The sequence below is a fragment of the Tachypleus tridentatus genome, chromosome 4, assembly GCF_004210375.1.
Source record: "Tachypleus tridentatus isolate NWPU-2018 chromosome 4, ASM421037v1, whole genome shotgun sequence".
NCBI lineage: Eukaryota > Metazoa > Arthropoda > Merostomata > Xiphosura > Limulidae > Tachypleus > Tachypleus tridentatus.
Window position 1 is genome coordinate 55878538 of NC_134828.1, and position 23142 is coordinate 55901679.

General features: G+C 31.9%; 1 long non-coding RNA gene across 1 annotated transcript in view; it reads left to right on the forward strand.

Annotated features, from left to right (window-relative positions):
• The window catches only part of LOC143248340 (uncharacterized), a 248582-nt gene extending 241539 nt beyond the window's left edge, over positions 1–7043 (forward strand). Inside the window, exon 3 of the long non-coding RNA XR_013026923.1 lies at positions 6961–7043. This is a non-coding gene — a long non-coding RNA (uncharacterized LOC143248340). The remainder of the gene's footprint in view (positions 1–6960) is intronic.
• The last annotated feature ends 16099 nt before the right edge of the window (positions 7044–23142 follow it).

Sequence of the window (23142 nt, forward strand, 5' to 3'; positions counted from 1 at the left end):
GGCATGGTCAACGAGTAATTCTTAAAATTCGATTTTGAATACGATTGTATATAAAAAATGATCACGATGGAAATTCTGCAGTAGTTCTTATTTTTATCAGTAACTAATCACTATCAACATCTTTTTAACTTTTAAAAATATTACTTCGAGTATAATTGTAACACTGAAGTGTAAAAGATGGCATGAAATATTTCCGTTTATGTTCATCTTCGTCATTTCCGTATTCTACAATAGAAACAAAATTAACATATCACAAACAAGTATTTAGAACAAAGGACTAAAAGGAAAGTTATGTTTCGAAAGTGTATTAACTAAAAATGGTTAAACCTATTTTTAAAAAAAGACAAACGTATGACATATCAACAATAAACAAAAATAATTAACAGGATTAAAAATAATACAAGGGATGAATATGTTATATTGAAATTATTTTGAAGCCTCACCACATCATTACAGTTCTGATCGAACTGTATCTTAAAAACGTAAAATTATACAAGTCTCCATTATAAGTTGTCACGTCCAAATCACACATGTCCTCTCCGCAGAGTTTTATAATTTATCTAGTGTAGAAGGAATATGTTCTTCTAGCGTCTGTTTCAATATTCCATTCGAACAAAAATCCATTGCCGTTGCATCATATGACTTTACCGGTATTTATTCGTATGGAATAGGATGAATACCATTTTCCTGCTTCAATAATTTAAGGTATGTCATGGCTAAACAGACATGCCGTAGAAGTGGTTCGTGTTTTACTTTCTAATGGGTATTCTTATTGATTTGCGTTGGGTATTGTTGACCTGGTCATGTAGACAGAGAATCTTACTGAAATTTGTGTTATCAGTTTCTTATTTGCCATCATATGACTTTACCGGTATTTATTCGTATGGAATAGGATGAATACCATTTTCCTGCTTCAATAATTTAAGGTATGTCATGGCTAAACAGACACGCCGTAGAAGTGGTTCGTGTTTTACTTTCTAATGGGTATTCTTATTGATTTGCGTTGGGTATTGTTGACCTGGTCATGTAGACAGAGAATCTTACTGAAATTTGTGTTATCAGTTTCTTATTTGCCAAATAATTGATTACCACAATATGGTTAAGAATTATTGCAGGTTTCTTTCTGGATGACAATGATTTCCTAAATTGATCTATATTCCTTTTTTATTCCAATGTTATTAAGGGCAAGAAATGTTCCAGTCATAGATATTGTAAATCCTCAATCTGTGCATATCTTTATCACCGTAATGTATGAATATCTTGGGTCGAAATAAACTGTTATATATTGTTCCTCAAAAAGATAATTTCTGTGGCATCATACTGCGTAAAAATGTTAAAATTATATCAAAATCTAACTCTGGTACATACCGTTTCATTCCGACTTTATATACTGTTGTTATGTCACTTTCTGTTTTACACACTCAAAATATGTTTTGTATAACATACTCAAGTGTTTGTATAACAGAAATCTGATACAATTCAACATGAAATGAAAAAAAAAGACATATATCCTTTTGTAATATATTTTTGGGAAAACGGATGTCTGTCGGGATTGCATAATAAAAGGTACAAATATTGGAAATGTTGCTCACAACGGAAATTTTTTAAACATCACCTTCAATATGAATTCAATAGCACTTATTTTAATATCATGGTTTTATTTCCCACAACTCTAAAAATTTTGTCGAAATTCTACTATTTCTGCTAACACAATAACATAATTTGGGAAAATGGATGTATGCCCATATATTGTATGTGAATATCAAAATGAAGAAAAGAAAATTCAGGAAATAATTGTATATACAGATGGAAGTATATTTGTTTAGCAGAAAACCATATTGGGCTATCTGTTGTATTCAACAAACCCGGATATAGTTCTTGTAAGTCTGCAAAGTTAACAATGAGGTATATTATGAGCGACTTTATGGATGCATGTTAATTTTTACGTTTAGGGCCTACTACAATTAAAAAACTTTTCCTGCTATTAAACGTTTTATTATAAATTTCATATAATGCTGTAGCATCACAATGATTTCAGAACCTAACTTTCAGAGTATTTTATTTCTTTTCATGCTAATAAAAACTTTATATTTTTATATTTAAAAAATGCATGTGTAATAAATAAGTTTCGATATGTTTTATTGTCAAATGAGTTTCTAAAATGCTCTTAACAAATATAACATTTTGTTGAGTTATGAGAATTATGTTAACAAGTAGAAAGGCATGGATGACTAATTCCATCTTTTGAAGATAGAGGTATAAATTCTCTCTGCTGTTAACAAATGCATAAACAAGGATAACTAAATAAAACCTTTGCACGTGGAGTGAGTACTTACAATACTATCATTACTGAAGATGAATATTAGTCTTTTAATTTAAAACCCTGTTAGGCAGTGTATATCTTATGGGCAGTATACGTTATTTTTTTTGGTTACGTAAGAACGTGAATTAATCTAACTTTTCGAATGTTGGCACATATTACTAACACATATATATATGTATACACTTACATATATACATAAACAAATCAGCATGTAAAACATATTAAAATTGTTATAGAAAAAAAATTGAAATCGTTATACGAGAGAGCTTAATAAATCTCACTCTATTATATAGGCATGTGTGTTTTTCTTATAGCAAAGCCACATCGGACTATCTGCTCAGCCCACCGAGGGGAATCGAACTCCTGATTGGAGGGTTGTAAATCCCGAGACATACCGCTGTACTAGCGAGGGGCTGTTATATAGGTCTCAAAAACACATTTAGAATAATTGAAAAGCTTTTAGTCTTCAAAGGTGATTACACATCACGAATGTATTTTTTGTAACTGATCGAAAGATATCTAGTAATATAAATCATGAGTGTTTGATAAGTTTCTCTGAATCATTATTATCTGAAAATTTAAGCGAGATACGAATTAAAGTTTTAGGTCAGTTATCGGTCTATATATAGTTATTTCTGACAATTGAGTCATGCATAACATTAATTTTGAAAAGGAAATCAAACAAGTCTATCTTGTAATAATCGTGTGATACGATTTTATTAACTTTTGTAATGGTAAAGCAATCTAAGGAGTGTTTTGTTTTACCACCTATAGTATGTTTTTCATGCACGTTTTAATATCGTAGTATTTGTGTGATAAGTTTTTAGTAATTTTTTTAATGATTAAGCAAATTAAATTATGTTTTATTTAACCACCTATAGTGTATGATCTATGAACATTTCAATATCTTCAACTACTGGTTCTCCTTACCGGAGAAAAGAACGATTGACCATTTGACCCAGTTTGTATATTATTTAATGTTCCTTCTACATTGTCTGTTATTATTGTTATTTTTATATATCTATATTACCGTACTTAGGATGTACATTTGGTTACAGTTTTTCAGTAAGGCCTATAACTGATGTCACATATAATACATTCATTTTGGTTTTGAGGGCAATTCATAAGTATTCAGTTTGTGAAGGTATGTTGTAAACAAACCGGTTGCTAAAGTTATTTCTTCTTATGCAAGAATATATATTGTAAATAAGCCACTTACTAACGTTCAAAATATTTCTTATGTATTCTTAAATGTATTTTTTGAGTGATAGTAATGACATGTATATCACTAAAAAGTGTCTAATATGCTGTATAAATGATGAACGAGCAACCACAAGGTAAATACAGCAAGAAAAGAGTAACAAAAATTCTAAAATTTGGTCAATGAGGGTTTACCAGTTCTTGGTTACAATGGAAGTAATTAGAGTTAAAAAATAGCAAATTCAACAGTAATTAACCACAAAAATATACACCAGAAAGCAGAAATAAAACATAAAATGGGAAAAACGGTTAAGTGTTAAATTATTCTATTAAATTTGCTTATACCGTTCCTTTATCAGTTTCGTCTTCAGTGTTTGCATCCGATGCGTATGTTGCATTTGATCTTTATTTTTGGGATAACGTACCTCTTTTTGAAGGGTCAGCAGAGCATCACACCATCAATAATTATTTCAACTTTACATAATCTATCTGATGTTCACAAAATCAAATATAAAGAAAGCACATTAACTTTGCATCTCATTGATTGGACATCACATCGCTAATTTGTAAGATTTAAAAGAAATTGTTCGAGATTTTGCTACATGTAAAGGACCGTAAAGTGCAGTTTAAGTGATAATTAAGTATATATATATTTATTATGTGACAGTTGCACTCGAAACTATAAATATATTATTTATAATTTAATTGAACGATGAAAAGCTAAGGTAAATTAGTACATCGTATCTTTAACACGTGTTGTTCAGGTAACTTAGTTTACAAAAAACTCATGGGGATATTTTCATGTGTTACACATGAAACAAAACCTGTAAGTCCAGTTTTGGTTATAAAGATATGCATCGTTGATACTTTCTGCGTATATTTATTTTTCCGAAAACAAAAATGCTTTTAAACGGTACTAAAAGTTTATGGTTTTGATTAAAATTTCGAAAAATAAGTAAAAAAAAAACTTTATTGAACATGTTTGGCAGTTAGCAGTCAGAACACATTCTAAATATTATTATACAACCATGAGTAAATTTATCCCGAAAAAAAAATAAGTTATTGTCATTTGAATGTGCTAGACCTTATCTTTCTTCTGTTTATATTTGACAGACTTTTGTTTCTATAATTTGTGGAGATAATAATAGTCTGTATTCGGCTTATAAACAAGAATCTGCTGTTCCACACCTTGATATTTATTATCTTTGTTCTATTACCTTCAGTTTGAAATCATGAAGTTTTCTTGTAATTTTACGACACAAATTGTATGAACACATAACTATTTAGAAGTGTTTATTACAAGTACATTTATTTGTGGACAATATAAAATTATCACTGGTGAAAGAATAGACATTGAACTGTCACTTGCTTTGCACTCAAAATTGTATTTGAAATGATGTACTTACATAACATACTTTTAGATGAAGGTTCTAGATATCTAACAAGACAGTTTTCGAAAGAGAAAGTTCCAGTAACAAAATTAAAATATTTCTGACAATACGTGCAGATATAAAAAATCCCCAAATAACAAAGTTACACAGAAAGGCCTTCTTAATTAATTTTATAGAACAAATATGAGTCTTAAAGGGAACATTATTTCTTAAGACGAGATATGATTTTTAAAATGGCTTTTCCTGTTTTTGAGAACAAATTGAGATTTTTGAAAGCACTTTCTGTTATTCTTGAACACAAAATGAGATTTTTCAAACGCACTTTCCGTTATTTCTGATAAAAATCTAATTTTGTAAGAAGACACTGTAATATTCATTTCAACGAATAATTCGTGCACAGTCGGATAATAAAGACATCTTTTTGTTAATCCTATAACGAAGTATTTTATTTTTCCCCCTCTCGCAGGCAATGTACTTAAAAAAGGCAAAAAATTGAACTATTGGATTGTGTCTCCTTTCGGGAAAAAGGGATAAGTAAGAGGGGCCATGATGCTCTGCCACAAATGTTGCTGTCAAGAGCTGCAAAGAAATCAGTTGCAACTTTGACATGTCCAATACGTATTTGAAAGAACTAGCCGCATATTATATGACGTAAGACAAAATAGAGAGCAACATTAATGGTTGATACGTCTTACTGTGCTTTTAAACCTGACATCAGAGCCTATATGAATTGTGTACCGGAATAATAACAGAATAATTGTATATCAAGTAATCGAAAATGAGAGGAATCTGTGTGACTTATGAAGAAAAATATTTAGAACGCTAGGAATGTTCAAAGTATTATGGAATTTGATTGGCTGGAAATGTTTAACGTGCATTTGAGGTTATTAAATGAGGTTCGGCAAAAGAGCCGACTTGGATTTGCTATACCTTGAATTTGCTAAATAAGTATTTTATTTGAATTTCATTTAGTTTTCTTTATATATAAGTATTTACGAAGGAATATATTTTGCTCAAGCATTAGTGATTCTGTTTTTATAGGTTTAGTACTATGTTTACAAAATTTTAAAGTTGTCCTTATTATATAATTAACTGAAAAAGTTCAACAAACAATATAAAATAACGTATAAATCATAACCTGAAAACTGACTACACAAATAGGAAGTGTTATCATACGAGTAAAAAATATTCTATAGACCAACTCTTGGTCTACTCTTTTACCAACGAATAGTAGGATTGACCGTCACATTATAACTTCCCTACGGCTGGAAAGGCGAGCATGTTTCGTGCGACGGGAATTTGAACCCGCGACCCTCAGGTTACGAGTCCAACGCCTTAACTCACCTGGCCATGCCGGGCCTACATGCTCGGTGACAGGAATTCAAATAAAAGACCCTCAGATTGCGAGTTGAGTTTCATAGCCACTAGGTCATGCCAAGCCCTATATCTATGTAATTTTTTATTTTTCTTTATTTTTGACGAATTAAAGTTATTAGACTCGAAACTTCACTGATTAATTTAAAAAAAAATTGTAAAAATTTATTTATAGCTTTATTATAACATTAATTATTTGACTCTGATCCTTTTAGATGCTAATGTAGGAAGTGAAGATTAAATAGTGTAGAAAGAGCAGTAGGAATGGGTTTAGTTTGGTTTTACTATGTACAGATGTTATTTTATGTAAAAAAAAAAGAGATACTTGTGGATTTGTAAATTTTGATGATATTTGTGCTCTGTTTAAAATTGGTCTTGATTTGTACCAACCTTCTTCGTTAATTCTTTAAAAGATATAGTAGAATCAGTGTTCCGTAAATGATCAAGCAGAGGTTTTGATAGGCATTATTATCTTCTTCCAAAACCTTTGCTATGGAAGTACTTTCGAACAAATCAGAATAGATGTGCATTGAACGACAAATGAAAACATTAAGGCATTGAACATAACTGTTACACATGATACTTATATAAACAAGAAATTTGGTTAAAAACACGAGCATTAGTTTCGTAATAAATAACTTATAATGCTTAATGTTTTTGTGTTTTTTACAGATTCAGCGACAGGAAGATGTTACAAAAGAGGAATGTGATTTAACGATTCTACGTACAAAAATGTATCCAGTTTCATGTGCGATATATAAAAATGTAAAGTGATATTTTTAATACACATACATATTTATATATACAAACATATATCTAATACATTCTTACAAAATATTTTCTTATGAAAAAGAAGCCAGTAGCATATAATGCTTCTGCTCATATCTGATGTTGAATACTCGTATATCACAACCTGCTAAAGAATGAAACAAATGTGAGTATTATCCCATATGAAAATATCCTAGTTAAGTCGTCGGTCATTTCTTACGGGGTTCTGTGCAAAGAGATTATTGAAATGAATGCCGATAAATCGTCTTTCTTGTACATTAAATAGGTTGAGAAAAGTAAGTAGGGGTGAATATCACGTTTGAGACGCAATATTCTTACGAATGATACGCTTAAAATGGAAACTATGCTGCAGGGTTATTAGCAAGATGCACATTAGTCAGATAGCTTACGGCTGGATGTGGGGACATGGATTGTATCAACGTACTGAGACTTTTAATTTGTTTTAGTATAACGTGCTGAACCTTCGTAATGCTTCATGTGTTTATACCAATTAACTCATTTTTGTCTTACTTCAAGAAACTATTATATATGAATAATGTTGAATGCTTTACCTCGAGTTGCTTAGGGTCACCAAAGGGTGGTACTGATTACCATACTCCTAATACCATGGTAGATATCCATTAATAATGTTGGCTGTCTTATCCCGCGTTCTTTTAGTGTTAACCAAGTGTATGATCAGCTGCCTTATCCCGAATACTCTAAGAGCTACTCAGTTGAAATGTTGGTCATCTGCTTTAACCCAATTATTCTGAGAAGACTGAGAATTAGAGGATTACTCTAAGTATTCTGTGAATTACTAGTAAATAGTTTGACTGCTTATTTTATCTTGAGTTTCTTGAGAGTTACTTATGTTTAATGTCTTATTTCGGTTATCCTTAGAGTTACTCATACACGGTGTTGGTTTCTTTAGATTAGTAACCTCAGAATTACTGATGTGTAAAGTTGTCTGCCTTACCTTGAGTACCCACAGCGTTGTTTACGTGCCATGTCCTATACCTTTCCCCGAGTACCATCAGTTTCACCAATCTGCAATATCAACTGTCATATTTCGAGTATCGTCGGACTTATCCATGAATAATTTTGTTTGTCTTACTTCGAAAGTCTTGAAGTAATGAGTAATGTCGATTGCCTTACTCCAAATGTCTTCGGAGTAACCCATGACTTTCCTTCCCCGAGGACCTTCCAGTGGCACAGCGGTATGTCTGCAGACTTACATACAACGCTAGAATCTGGGTTTCAAAACAAATAGCCCATTGTACTTCAATATAAAGAAACAAACAAATCTTCCCCTCAAACCCTCAGTGTTAGCTATGGGTAATATCAAGTGCCTCTCTCCATTTGCCCTCAGTGTTACAGACGACTAAGGTTTTCTCTTTTACTCCGAGCACCTTCAGTGTTAGTAACGTTACCTCGATGGACCTTCAGAGTTATCCAGAAGTAGTGTCTGTTGCTTTACCTAAAAGATCCTCAGAAGTACCTATAAGAAATGTCAGTTACCTTTACCCAGAATACCATCAGAGTAATTCTTATTGAATGACATCTACTTTATTCCCGGTTACCCTGATAAAAAAACAAACAAACTGAATTTCTTGAATACAGTTTGATGTGTTTGATTTTAAAAAGAAGTACTATTTTTTATTTGATAATAACATGATACAGCATGTACATGTTTGTTATTAACCTGAAATTTCATTACTATCAAAGGATGCAAAGTTTTTAAAGCACTGAACAGTGTTGAAGAAACGTTTATTAGAATCATTTTATTAGATCGATATTTTTATTCATCACATCTGTGTCCTTTATTTTACTTGCCTTTTGTATATTTTCCTGCACATATACTTTTCCTCTCAACGGCCAATGATAGCTTGATTTACCCTATAAAGACTTGATAAAGAAATTGATTTTTAATTGTAGTTAAGCACAAAGCTACACAATGGGCTATCTGTGTTTTGTTTACCACGGATTTGGAGGAGGAGGAAAAAGATATAATTGACGTTTCTAAATTTTCAGCGAAAAAGTTAACGCTATTTGGAGAGTTTGTTTTAACTCCAATTGTAAAATAAAAGTGCAAGCACAGCACACATTTGTTGTTTAAAGTGAGAGAAAGTAAGTTAGATAAAGAAAAAATAGCGAAGTATCTACTAGATGTTTTTGTTAATATTGATTAATTAAAATTTAATAGATAATATTTACAATAAAATATCAGTATTCCTGTGCAACGTGCATCTGATATTTGAATTAGATTTAGATATTTAATGTTTTGTTCTTTAGTATATAAAAATTGAACTAGAACAAATATACTACAGCTATTCGAAAGAATTAAAATTAGGCTAAAGATAGAACGAGCGACAGAACTATTTCAGCATGAACTTATGTAAGAACAGGAAACATGAATTAAAAACTAATTTAATATAATTAATTTATAGTTGTTCGGGTTATCAAAAGGAAATTTCATGTACAGCTTATGTTAAATATATTGTACATTTGATAAATTTATTGAACTATATACGTTTATTTATGGTGATAAGGAAGAGGGGTGGAGGAGAGTCATGAAAACTTAGTTGTGTATGAGAATAATCACACCACATTTACATGCTAAGCACTTGTGCAAAGGTTTTAAAAGAACAATACATAAAATTAGATCTAGCTACTAATGTGAATATTCTAACGGATTTACTATTACGTATTTATTTTACTACTTATATTTGTTTCAGTTTAATTACTTAGTAAGAGATTTGTGTTTTGCGAAAGTACCGCTTGTTCTCTAAATTTGAAGAATATTTCGAGCGTAAGAATCAACAATGTGTATATCTATGTAAATACCAGTATTGTTGGGTGAACTGAACTTTCGAAGATTTGCCTAAAGATTATAAATCGATGCGCTAAAAGACATACAGTTTCATAATATTGGTGGGCTTGCTATAAACCTAGGAAGCTATAATTGTATTAAACGCTTATTAATATGAAAATTACAGATAATTGACCAGGAACGTTTAGAGATTTCGAACATTACAAAGCCAGGTGGTTAAGGTACTCGACTCGTAACCTGATGATCGCGGGTTCGAATCCTCGTTACAACCAAACATTCTCGTCCTTTCAGCTGTGGGGGCGTTATAATGTTACGGTGAATCTCACTATTTGTTGGTAACAGACTAGTCCAAAAGTTGGCGGTGAGTGGCGATGACGAACTCCCTTCCATCTAGTCTTACACTGCTAAATTAGGGACGGCTGATTACGACCCTCAGATTACGAATCGTACGCCTTAACCCACCTAGCCATGCCGTGCCTGCAAGATGTGTGAAACCGTTAATAGATTAATGAGGGACTGGTTACACTGCTAAATTAGGGACGGCAGATAGCGTTTGAGTAGCTTTGCGCGAAACTCAAAACAAACCAAACCGAGCATTACCAACCATTCAACTTCAGACATTAGTATTTCTATGAAGATATTGTATAAATTCACGTGTGAGAAATTTATATGAGACCAGATAAAAAGACAGCCATGTAGCATTTCCGCCAAATAATATGTACCTGTGTATCACCGTAGAATTACTTCGCTTTCCGTGAACGGTCGATAAAAGATTCAGTTACAGACCGGACTGAAGACTCAGTACAGTTTGTAAATTTATAAAACTAGTATATATGAACCATTATTTAAAATAACCATTTGTAGTAACTGTTATTATAAATTGAATTGTTGTTTATATATTGAAATATATTTGTGTTTAAATCTTGGTGGCAAATATCATACATTTGATACATACTGACATTCAGTTAACAACTAAATTGAATTTCCGGCTCTTTAAAATGTAATAAGTAAAGTACGTAACATAATAAATCGGAGACTTGTCCGAGAAAAAATATAATAAGTAACAAATATATATATATATATATATATATATATATATGCCTTACTTGGTCTAATCTTTTGTTATTCTATTAAATTTAAACTATCAGTTCGGTCAAGTGCTTAGGTTTCTTCTTTGTGTTTCAAGGACTATAGTGCTGGATGATAACACAACTTATTAGCTCTATAATCATTTTTGTTCGAAATTCTAAAACTAGAATCACCTTCGAAATATTTTTATATTTATCCACACAAAATAGTTGAGCTAAAAAGAACAAGTAAAACAGAACAAATTAAAACAGCTAGTTATTATTTACAATAAATTATATTATTAATGTGGTTTAAGGCTGAATTTATTCAACTTAAATCCTAATTCACCACATCATTTTATTTTACACTGTAATTCGCTAACGATTCACAGGAAAATTAAAAGTAAGACTTTTACAGCGCATGAGTATAATGCTGCAAAGTGAGCAGTAACAAATTGCTTTATTTTTTTCTGTATTTATACGATATCACTTAATCTCTGAGCTACAGCAAAACTGTGTTTTTTGTTTCGGATTAAAGAGTTTTTTATGTATTTCACGTCTTTTTATGTGTTACATCAACCTTAAATAATTCAACTGTTATCATTGTTGTTTTATTAATTCACTAAAGATAATACACGGAAGTAATATTCAGATCAGTATTTTATATATTTTCAAATATACCATAAGGGATAGGAAAGTGTGTTTGTTTGAAGGTTCATAACTTGTTAGAAAAAAACCGAAAGCTGTAGTGATACCGGATGACACTATCGTTCTAAGCTGAGGTAAGTGAAACAGTTTTTCAAATGAGAATTATCAAATGAAGGAATATTTTTTACTTTTATTAATTAACACTCCTTCCCATTCATTGCGAGTTGACGAACTTTCAAGAATGCAGATTTATTTTAATCACTTCGTGAGGTTATTGAGAAACAGCTGTTTACATTATCTATAAGCTGATATTGACACAACTTCCGTAAATGGAACTTTGATATAAACAAGAAGAGGAAAGATGCAGGTAAACAGGCTGCCGATTTACTGTTTTTGACCCTGGCCAATTATTGAAATATTTTTGTCTTTCGTTTCGAGAATTACGATGAGTTTGCAAGTATCATCCACTTTCAAATGCCAGATCTAATTGAAGGTTAAATGTGTACACTATTTGGTAATTCGTAAGAACACTACAAAAATATGTTTAAATACCCAGGTTTTGGGGCTAAGACTAGAAATACGAAGTAATTAGACCTGCTATAAATTATCCATTTGACCCAACTATACTTGAATACATGGTGAGTGTATCCAACGTTACCGGCTCAAACCCTAAGTCACAATTGCTACTTCTTTCAGAGTCGAATAACAGTTAGGATCCGGATCTTTAATGTTCAATATTATGTCTGAGCATACTGCAATCAATGTATTACTCGATAACTTACGGGCAGTGTTAAGTAACTTTATGGATACTGTAGAAAGTTTAATCGAAGAACAGTTACTTCCTCAAGTTGTAGAATGTAATACTTTTCATAGTAATATGTTTCACGTTACCTTCGGTAATCTCGATGTAACCACGTGTCTAGTATATTCTATTAAAGTTTTGTTTACGTTCTTCATCCCTGTCTCAGAGTTAATTATTTATTCTAAGCGTTAGCTTCCTCGTGTTAATGCATTGTGTGCTCCACTCTCGAGTCTATATTTAGATTTAATATGATGGTTTTGAATTCTGCGCAAAGCTACATGTAAGCTATGATTTAGAGGAAAGGCAGCTGGTCATCACCACCTATCACCAACTCTTGGGCTACTGTTTTACCAAGGAAAAGTGGGATTGACCGTAACATAATAATGCTTCTACGGTTGAAAGAGCAAGCATATTTGGTGTGACGAGAATTTGAACCCGCGTCCCTCAGATTACGAGTCGAGCGCCCTAGCCACCTAGCCATGCCGAAACTGGATTTAATATAAATGTTTTTTTTTATAACAGAAGTTAAAGTCGATCACCAAACTACTTATTTATCCGGCTTCCTGTTGCAATAGTTTACTCTGAGAAACTAAAAACGTATGTCCGTACATCCTTTATTATAAACTGACACGGACTATTTTTGTCAGAACAATGAAAAATAATATTATACATACACCCACCAAATCTTATCAAAATCCATCATTTTTGACAAAGTTACAGAGAAAAAATAGGCTGTAAAATCGGTCACCATGTGAACACATGCGATGTTTTTTTTATTTTTGTGATTTTAAACTTTGGTCCTGATCTTCCAAACACTAATTTATTCTAGTTGAATTATAATCCACATGTATCTTAACTTTCGTCCATATATATTCATTAAGTTGTTTTCAAGAAACGATGGCTGAGGCTATAAGAAACAAATACCTCTATCTTACGATAAAAAGAGAGTGTAATCCATGAATACTTCGTCCACTATTGGCAGGAATGAAATGTCACATACCACTACAGTAACTTAATCCATGAATACTTCGTCCACTATTGGCAGGAATGAAATGTCACATACCACTACAGTGACTTAATCCATGAATACTTCGTCCACTATTGGCAGGAATGAAATGTCACATACCACTACAGTGACTTAATCCATGAATACTTCGTCCACTATTGGTAGGAATGAAATGTCACATACCACTACAGTCACTTAATCCATGAATACTTCGTCCACTATTGGTAGGAATGAAATGTCACATACCACTACAGTGACTTAATCCATGAATACTTCGTCCACTATTGGCAGGAATGAAATGTCACATACCACTACAGTGACTATTTTATCAAGGCTAACCTAAATAAGCCTAGTTTTGGGCGAAAGGACTCATCGGCACTGGATATATCAAATACAGTGAGATGATATAGAACATAATTTTTAATATTTGTTCTAATTAGGTTATTTTATATAAATTTAAATAATAGCTATGCGATTGATTTTCTAACGAAGATTGCACGTAATTTCCTAAACAACAAATTTCAAACACTAACCAATGTACACATCGTCCCAAAATTTCACATCATTATCTCCCTTCTTTTTATAAGCTCGCAATCTCAACTAATTAATAAACAACTCTCTTCTCTAATACAAACCTTCTACTCTCAAATTCAACTTACAATAATATATATAAACTTAATCTTTGCTTTAAACATCTATTTTAGTACAAAGACCAATTACTTAAACTTTTTCGTTCATGGGTTGTGTGAACCGTTTGTCAAGTCACGTAAATTGACAAAACGAAACGCCACTTAAAAACTAGTCTGTGAACATTTAGAAACATCTAACATGACCAACCTTCCACTACATAGCCTCAGCTACTTATTCATTCGTATATATTATGAAGTAAGAAAATCATAATATCTCATTTAACGATTTTACTATAATCACCATAGAATCTTCAGATTTGAAGTATGTATTCAAGAAAGTATTCACATAAAAAAGATCACCTGACCCTTAATGATTCACAGAGCTTTCTAAACAGAAAATTGGTCTTTAGACCTAGAATTTTCAAATGTAATTCAGCCACAACAATGTAATATGTATCAAAACATTGTTTTGTCTTGTGTGCTTTCTTATAACATAATTACATCGGTCTATCTGCTGTTTTCGCTGATGAGAATCGAATCACTGATTTTAGAATTGTAAATTCGAAGAATTACTGTTGTCCCGTTGTGGACTTATAGCTCAGTTTCGATAATAATTGATTCTCACACGAACGTTCATAGTGTTTAAACATTTTTTGCCCCCATTGTTTTCGCGGTCTCTGGTTTAATGACTCTAAATAATACGAATGGCACATTGTGTTGCTTGTACTTTGTTACAAGCAAAACAGCAAACGTTTGCTTTTGTTTTTCAACTTGTTTTAAAACTATGTTTTGGAAGTCACATTTACTGAAACGTTTATCTCATGGACAAACTCTAATGTGGTAAATACATTAATTTTATGTGCAACCAACTTGACTGGGCTTTTCCGATATGTATATAGATCTCAATTTTTATTCGTAAATACTGTAAATAATGTTAGTTTATATATTCAAACACAACAATTAAACTTTATTATCTCTCTGTAACGTTCACCCTATTTATTACAACACATAACACAACTTTATGCTTTTCAAATATTAGACAACATAGCACAGACATTTGGTTAAACGAATATAGTAATGTAATTAAAAATGAGTGCCTAGTTTAATTACACTGAAATAAAGTGATTATGGTTCATTGCTACTCCTATTGTAAACCAAAGTTTTTAGTTATTAATATAATTTTCTTGAAAGCATTAGAACTACATAATTAAAGGTCGCTATCAAATAAACATTTTTTCATTAAAAAAATAATTATTATCTAATATAAGTTCCATTATTCTTAACAATACGAGAAAGTCAAACTATATTTTCAACTGTTAATCGTTTATATAACACTAAACCATAATAGAATAATTTAAATGTTTTATAACGTCAAAACAAGCAAAAGGGTTTGTTTTAATTTAAAACTTAAAACAATGAGATTTCTTATGCTAAACCATTTATATCAATATTTTTAAAAGGTAAAATAAACAAAATGTAAACTAAAAAAAACACCATAGTTGGAGCCTTGCATTTATTTTATAATTGAAGAACACAAGCAAAGTTTTCTTTAGTTATTCTGATTTTTATTCGATTTTATGTACTATTGTTGCATTATTTTTGTCACCTACAAATATATTATAATAACTGTTTAGCAATTGTCTTAATATTCGCTCAGTCATTGCCTCTGTCGATGGTGAGTTAAGTTTATCAACTATTTTTCAGCTTCATTTTAACATGTAGCACAAAGCTTATGGATTACTACGGTGACGAATGTTTCTAATTTATCAATAAACGCACATTCATTTATTTATTACTTTAAAAGCATAGTAACTTTTGTTTACTCTTGTTTAAAATGAAACAACAACTTATTTTTATAACAAAGTTACTATGACTATCTGCTGATACCCATATGGGAAGTAGTCAATAAACAACAATCACCATCCAAGATAAATGATCTTCTCTAATCTTATAACACACTACATGGATTCGAAAGCTGAAAATTCAGAGCTTTTCCAGGGGTGCCAGCCTACGATATTATCAATGAGTATCAAATTTTCTCAAAATTAGAAGGGGCTTACAATCTGAGAAGAAGGTGTAGCTTCGATTTCTACTAATTTAAATTTGTTGTTAGTTTAACAACCTCCAGTCTCTTGGTTTCTAATTTCCGTTCATTTCTGAAGCTCGTCAAGCAGAGAACAGCATGTTTGGACAAAATATAATGTATAATATCAGCAATTACGCACAGGAGGAATTACCGTAGCTGCTTAAGAGTAGCTGGTTTTCAGCCTCTCCTCAAATTGTTAAGCTTGTTCCAATTTAATATAATAGTAACCAGCATACTTAAGTATTACTAGAATACAAGTTATTGGTGAAATAAAGAACAAATGGGGCGTATTTCTAGACACAATAGTATCTTATAGTAAAACAATACCTATATTAAAACATTGTTCCACAAAAAAGTAAAATAATAAGAAATCATTTTACTCCCTAACAAACTCTATGACCAACTACTCTACTCTTAAGGATATATTAAAATTTCAACGGTGAATTTATACGTGTATTTTTCATTCATGAAACCAAAGTTTAGTACGATTTTTGCACTAATTTCGTAGAACATTGTGCCATAACGCTGAAGTGAGAGTCTATTCAAATACTTTGGATCATTTTAACTTGAGTGTGATATCTGTAGAAGACTTCCACTGATTTGTAACGTTTATAGTGGTCTATAGAAAGATTTAAAATATATAAATGTTGTTCCTAGTTTACCTGTCCCAGGTTTTACGATATATATATATATATATATATATATATATATTAATCCGAGCTCTATGTATGCTTTTTACTTAATGTCTACCTAACTGCTGTTGTTTATATTCTCTGTTCCTGTTTGCAAATTCTAATTAGGACGCTATTTATAACAGCAAACTACTTAAAAACATCTGAATAAGCTGGCGAAATATAACGTTTGCAATCATTTTATTTATTTTACGCTACACCAGAGTTAAGGTAAGGGCTTTGTAATACTATGTTATTTATTTTGTTGTTGTTCTGAATTAAGCAAAAAGCTACACAATGGGCTATCTGTGCTCTGCCAACCACGGGTTTCGAAACATGGATTTTAGCGTTGTAAGTTCGCAGACATACTGCTGAGCCACTGATTTTATTTAACACATTATAATCTTAAGTAATTATTATTTTGTTGGATTAATAAAATTAAGAACTCATGAATAGGTCTTTTAGAAAGTAACAAGTTTTCAAGGAATATTTTTTTCTATTATTGACTGCTGGTTCTATAACAATAAGATGTACTGTTTGTTTTTCCACGCCTTTCATAAGCGTACAATTTTGAATTTCTAGCTTAAAAGCTAACTATCGACAAATAACTAGATTCAGTCTAGTTTGGTTTGCTTTGAATTTCGCGCAAAGCTACTCAAGGGCTATCTGCGTTAGCCGTCTCTAATTTAGGAGTGTAAGACTAAAAGAAAGGCAGCTATTCATCACCACCCACCGCCAACTCTTGGACTACTCTTTTACCAACGAATAGTGGGATTGACCATCATATTATAACGCCCCAATGGCTGAAAGGGCGAGCATGTTTAGTGTGACGGGATTTAGCCTAGAGCTTTAGCTTATAGTCTGGTGGCCAAACCATGATTTGTGGCTGAATCTAAATCTGGATTTAACGTAAATACAATGTTTCTGACTGATTTTATACAGTTCAAGGGTGTCAAATTCAAATCTGTCGAGAGTAAATTTATTACCCTTGGGGAAAGTGAGAGAGTCAAAATGGCGTCCAAGATGGATGCCATAGGAATTACTTTTTTGGGTCTAAACCTAGATTTATAGAGTGGAAAAATTCAATAAAATAACTATTTTAACTGTATTTTAATGTGCAACATAATTTTGAAGATGACGTTCAAAATGGCCGCCACCAGAACAGAAACAACAGAACATCTTGTGTGGTAAATAGTAAACCTTAATCGTGTAGTTATTTCAAGATATATTTTAGTCATATAATAAACTGATAAGGAAGTATCCATAAAAAAGAGGATGTTTTATTGTTTTTCTAACACTTACCTTATGATTAGGCTCATCATTAGTGAATAATTATATGCGATGCTGTTTCCATCTGTTCATTAAATTGTACACGAACATATTGTTTGAGAAAAAAATGTCTCGATTGTCGAAATTAAACTCGGTTCCCTAACCAAGCTATCGTGGCCCGAACCCCCGAAATAACCCTACTGATGACCCGAACGACCATTTGACCAATTTCGGCTCACGCCAAGCTTGCTCAAAACATTTTACTCGCAGCTGTAGCTCAGTCCACACCCGCTAAAATCTGCTGTGAACGTTCTCCTTTTTCTTTTTGTTTTTTGTTGTTTTTCTAAATATTCTGATTAAATAAGCCACCATTGGGTCAAGGAAGGATAATGAAAGCAACAAACCAAAAAGAAAAGTTGTTAAAGCCACAATAGAGGTGAAAAAAGATCTCATAGCGAAGTGTGAGAGTGATATTTGCGTATCTGATCTTGCTACTTGTTTGTTTTGTTTGTTTTGGAATTTCGCACATAGCTACTCGAGGGCTATCTGTGCTAGCCGTCTCTAATTTAGCAGTGTAAGACTAGAGGGAAAGCAGCTAGTCATCACCACCCACCGCCAACTCTTGGGCTACTCTTTTACCAACGAATAGTGGGATTGACCGTCACATTGTAACACCCCCACAGCTGGGAGGGTGAGCATGTTTGGCGCGACCGGGTTGCGAACCCGCGACTCTCAGATTACGAGTCGCACGCCTTAACACGCTTGGCCATGCCGGGACCTTGCTACACAGTTTGGTATGGCGAAGTTTACAGTCTGCATCATACTGAAAAATAAAGAGGTCATCAAAGGAGCTAATGTTGCAAAAGAAGTGACAGTGTTTACAAAACAAAGATCACTAACAATGGAGGAGGTAGAAAAACTGTTGTTTATTTGGGTAAACGAAAAACAGTTAGCTGGTGATAGCATTTCTAAGACCATCATTTGTGAGAAAGCAAAGCAATTGCATACTGACCTCCTGAAAAACACCTTTAAAAATGCCTTTAAGGCTAGTAGGAAGTTGTTTGAAAAATTTAGGAAGAGAAGTGACTTACATAGTGTGGTGAGACATGGAGAGGGTGCCAGGCAGAAACAAACCTCATTAGACAAGTTTTTAGTGAGAAATAGGTCCAGTGAGTCTCAAGCAGGTTTTAGCGGTGCAAAGAGACAGAACTCCAGAAGGAGAGTTACCTGACGTTTTTATGGAAGATGACTCCCCTTCCAAATAATAATAACCCTCCTACTCTCCACGTTCCTCACCACCTTTCACTTACGCTATCAGCTCTCCTCAGCACAGGTAAAGTGCAGTTAAATATTCATTTATTGTTTTTTATTGTGTTCATAGTTTTTTGGTTTACTTTATGCATGCAAGTATTATTATACAGGCATAAATAAGCAATATTTTTACTTAAAATGCTTCATAATGCGTAATTTTTGGACGTCTGTAACGGATTAATTTAATTTACAGTATTTATTATGGGAAAAATTGATTAGGTTTTCGAACAGCCTTCTGGAACGGATTACGTTCGAGAACCGAGGTACCATTGTATATATATATTGTTTGTTCTAATCAACGTTAGTGGTAGTTGTATATATATAGAGGTGATGGTTTGCATGAACACATAGAGCCTAGCTTGTATAACATCAAACTAACCCTGCATATTTTCATTAAAATTGTATCAACCTATTTTTTTTGAGACTCATATCAAAAGTAGTTTCCAAACAAGATATAATCACATCAGAAGTACATGTTCTTCAATATAATGTGAATATCTTTTGTTTTTAGAAAATATTGTCTTTTTTGTGACACACGGTGTTGAAACTCATGTCATCCAAAATGTTAGCAATGTGTTGTTAATGCAGAACAAAATATAGAAGATCTGAGAAAATCTTCAAACAGGCCAGTTATCCTTGATGTTCGTAACCAGTGTAATTATAACTTGGCTCAGCAAGTTCAAGTTGCATTAAGTGACTTGTATGCAACTGATACAAAATATTATTAATACTGCATAGCATCTTTCATGGCACCATAGAACATCCAAACAGCCAAAAGGATGGAGGGAAAACAATTGAAACGACAGTAAAATGAAGAATTTGTACTTTTGTTTTAACAAAATGGGATTCTGTGCAATTACACGCATTTCAATAATCTTATCAAGGCGATGATCTGTGACGAAAATAGTTAATGTAGGCTCTTTCAGAACAGCTTGGTAAAGATTTGCTTTTCTGTGAGGTATAGGAGTGTTAAATAATATTGTTTTTGTAGTGGGACAGCAAGCTTTCTCAGATCGGTCCCTGTTAATGAAGATGAGGAAGAAGTAACTGTGATGAAGATGACCAAAATTGTAAGCAAAACCCAGTTACTTAAAAGTGACATATATTTCTAAAAGACAAAAATATGTGCAGATGATGTTATTACAGACGTTAGTTCAATTTTGTTATACTTGCTATCATGGATATTATCAATGTCTGACAACAGCATACATGCTGGTGTAGTTGGAAATATTGTTACAAGCGTTGTAACAAAGATACTCTTTAAATTGCACTGACAGTTGTTTTCAGAGACAAAATAATGCTTGAACAAATGCATGAATTCAGAATTTGCTGTTCCTTTGATGAAATACAGCAGTTTAAAGCATTGGCTGTACATGCTGCCACAAAAAATTATGAACTGAATCATGTCTTTAACATACTGATGCTGGATTGGTGCAGGCCAATGTATAGATTATTGCACTTATACTCATTGTCTTTCGAACTAACTATCATTGCGACATAACAAAACTGAAACATTATGCAAAATATGTGAATGTTAGTTATCATTCACATTTTCGTAAAACTGAACATATCTTTACGCCTAAGTATACACTCAGCTAGTATGTGAGACTGAAAAAAATTGTTTTTTGCATAGTTACAACACTTTAGTCTTAACCTACGTAAATATGTGTAAACATGCACACTATTAATACATATATAATAACATAAAACTGTATGCAACTTTGTATAATCTTGGTCATCTAACTTCCACATTATTTTTGTATGTGTAAGTGTATGTAAGGTTACACAGGTGACTAAGCGAAAGATTTGGGGATAAATAACATTAAAATTGGGGTTTTGCTAGAGGGGTTGTGCACTATACAAAAAGCTCATTGTACTTGTTTGCTTAAAACCAACCAAATAGATAATATCTACAGGGATGGATAAAAAGTGGCACCCCTTAAAATGTTGTTAATTTGTTATATTTTTTAGCAAATAACAGAAAAATATATAAAACTACACTTTTTTAGAAAGCAGTTGACGAGATATTTTCAAATATGATTTCAAATCCTAATTTTAACACAATATTTCATAAATACATGATTTTAGTTATATGTTGTACACCTTAGATCTTATTTCAGTTAAGCTACAAAATCGTTATTTTACACTTTACTCCATAAAATCCTTGATAAGGCCTAATTAATAAAGTGTATCCACGTTTCAAGACATTCTGATGATAAATGAGGCAATACTAGTTCATTAAGGAGTGTTTTGAAAAAGGAAAAAAACAATAAAAAAACAGAATGGCTCTCCGTAAATGTGAATATATTTAAAAAAATAACATCGCTCATATCAGTATGTTTAATAAATATCTAATAATACTGTAGTTAAAATTATAATTTTAAAGTTCTACATGATCCTTCGAAAAGACTATTAAAAATTTTAGAAGAAATAATTGCTGATATAAGATATTTTGCGTATACTAACTGCTCAATTTATGACTAGACATACGATTAGTAGAATAAATATATTTCAAAAGGAAATAATTAATTAAACTACTCTTATCTTTGGTATAATTTAAACCAGATCAATGTCACACTTCATTTATGAGATATTGAGTTTATTTTGGATAAAATTAGAAATATATTTTCATTACAAAATAAAATTTAAATACTTAGAATATTTGAAAGAATAGTCGTAATTTAAAATGAAAATATTTACTATGAACCGATTAATAATACTTTTATTTTAAACAAAATGAATAGTAGTTACATAGCAAAATAAAAAAATATCAGTTCATCATAATTTATCCCTTGACCTGTATTGCAGAGACATTGTTTTGGACACCAAAGGAGTTATTATCTTAATCTGTCTTTTACAGCACTTAGTTGTTCTTATTTATTTAGACCAGGATCTTTTGTTTACATTATCTCCATTTCTTGTTCTTGGCAAACCTCTTTTTTGTTCAATTGTTCCATGTGAGGTTGCGTTGGCCAAATCATTGGAACGTATCTCAGGAACAAACAACTAGTTTTCTTCATGATAGTAAAAAAGAAGCTCATGGTCTCTAAGATCAGTTGTTATTTCTTGGCAGACAGACTCATTGGTAAGTGTAAGGGATGCCTAGGAACCTTATGCAGTATTTCATCTCAAAGAACTACAGTCATTTCTCGGTTTTAGTTGTAAAAATCCATGACTCACATCCACAGAAGACTGTTGAGTAGGATTATAGTCTAAAAGGTTTTTCCTTTGACTGAAATAAGATGTTTTTATTCCAGATAATTTCCAGTTTTGTAGGAGCTATACTGGCTGTGGCAATACTCCATTTATTCTTCTTAATGGATCTAGCATTCTGTGTAATAGTTTTTACTATTTAATGAAAAAGTCAACGTTGCCCAATTCTCTACCTGCAATCCTGGTCTCATTTTGTTATCGTATGTATTATCGTAACTATCACTTCATTCTTCCCTTACTTATTACCGTATCAAGTGGTCTTACTGGGTTTCATGCTAGTTCTTCAACTATATCTGATCTCGAGTCATCAGTAAAGTGAAGGTTACAGTCACTTCATTTTTCCATGGAAATTATTTCTTTGAAGTTAATCCAAAAAAGATATTAAACATAGGTCGAAACAATAGACATCCCTGCCTAAAAATAATATTGAATTACATAAAATTGTGTGTTACGTAGTTTTTAATGTTTTAATTTATTGCATTATTAGACATAGTGGCTATTTACCATTGTAATGATCATATAATAATAATAATAATAATTAATATACAAATATT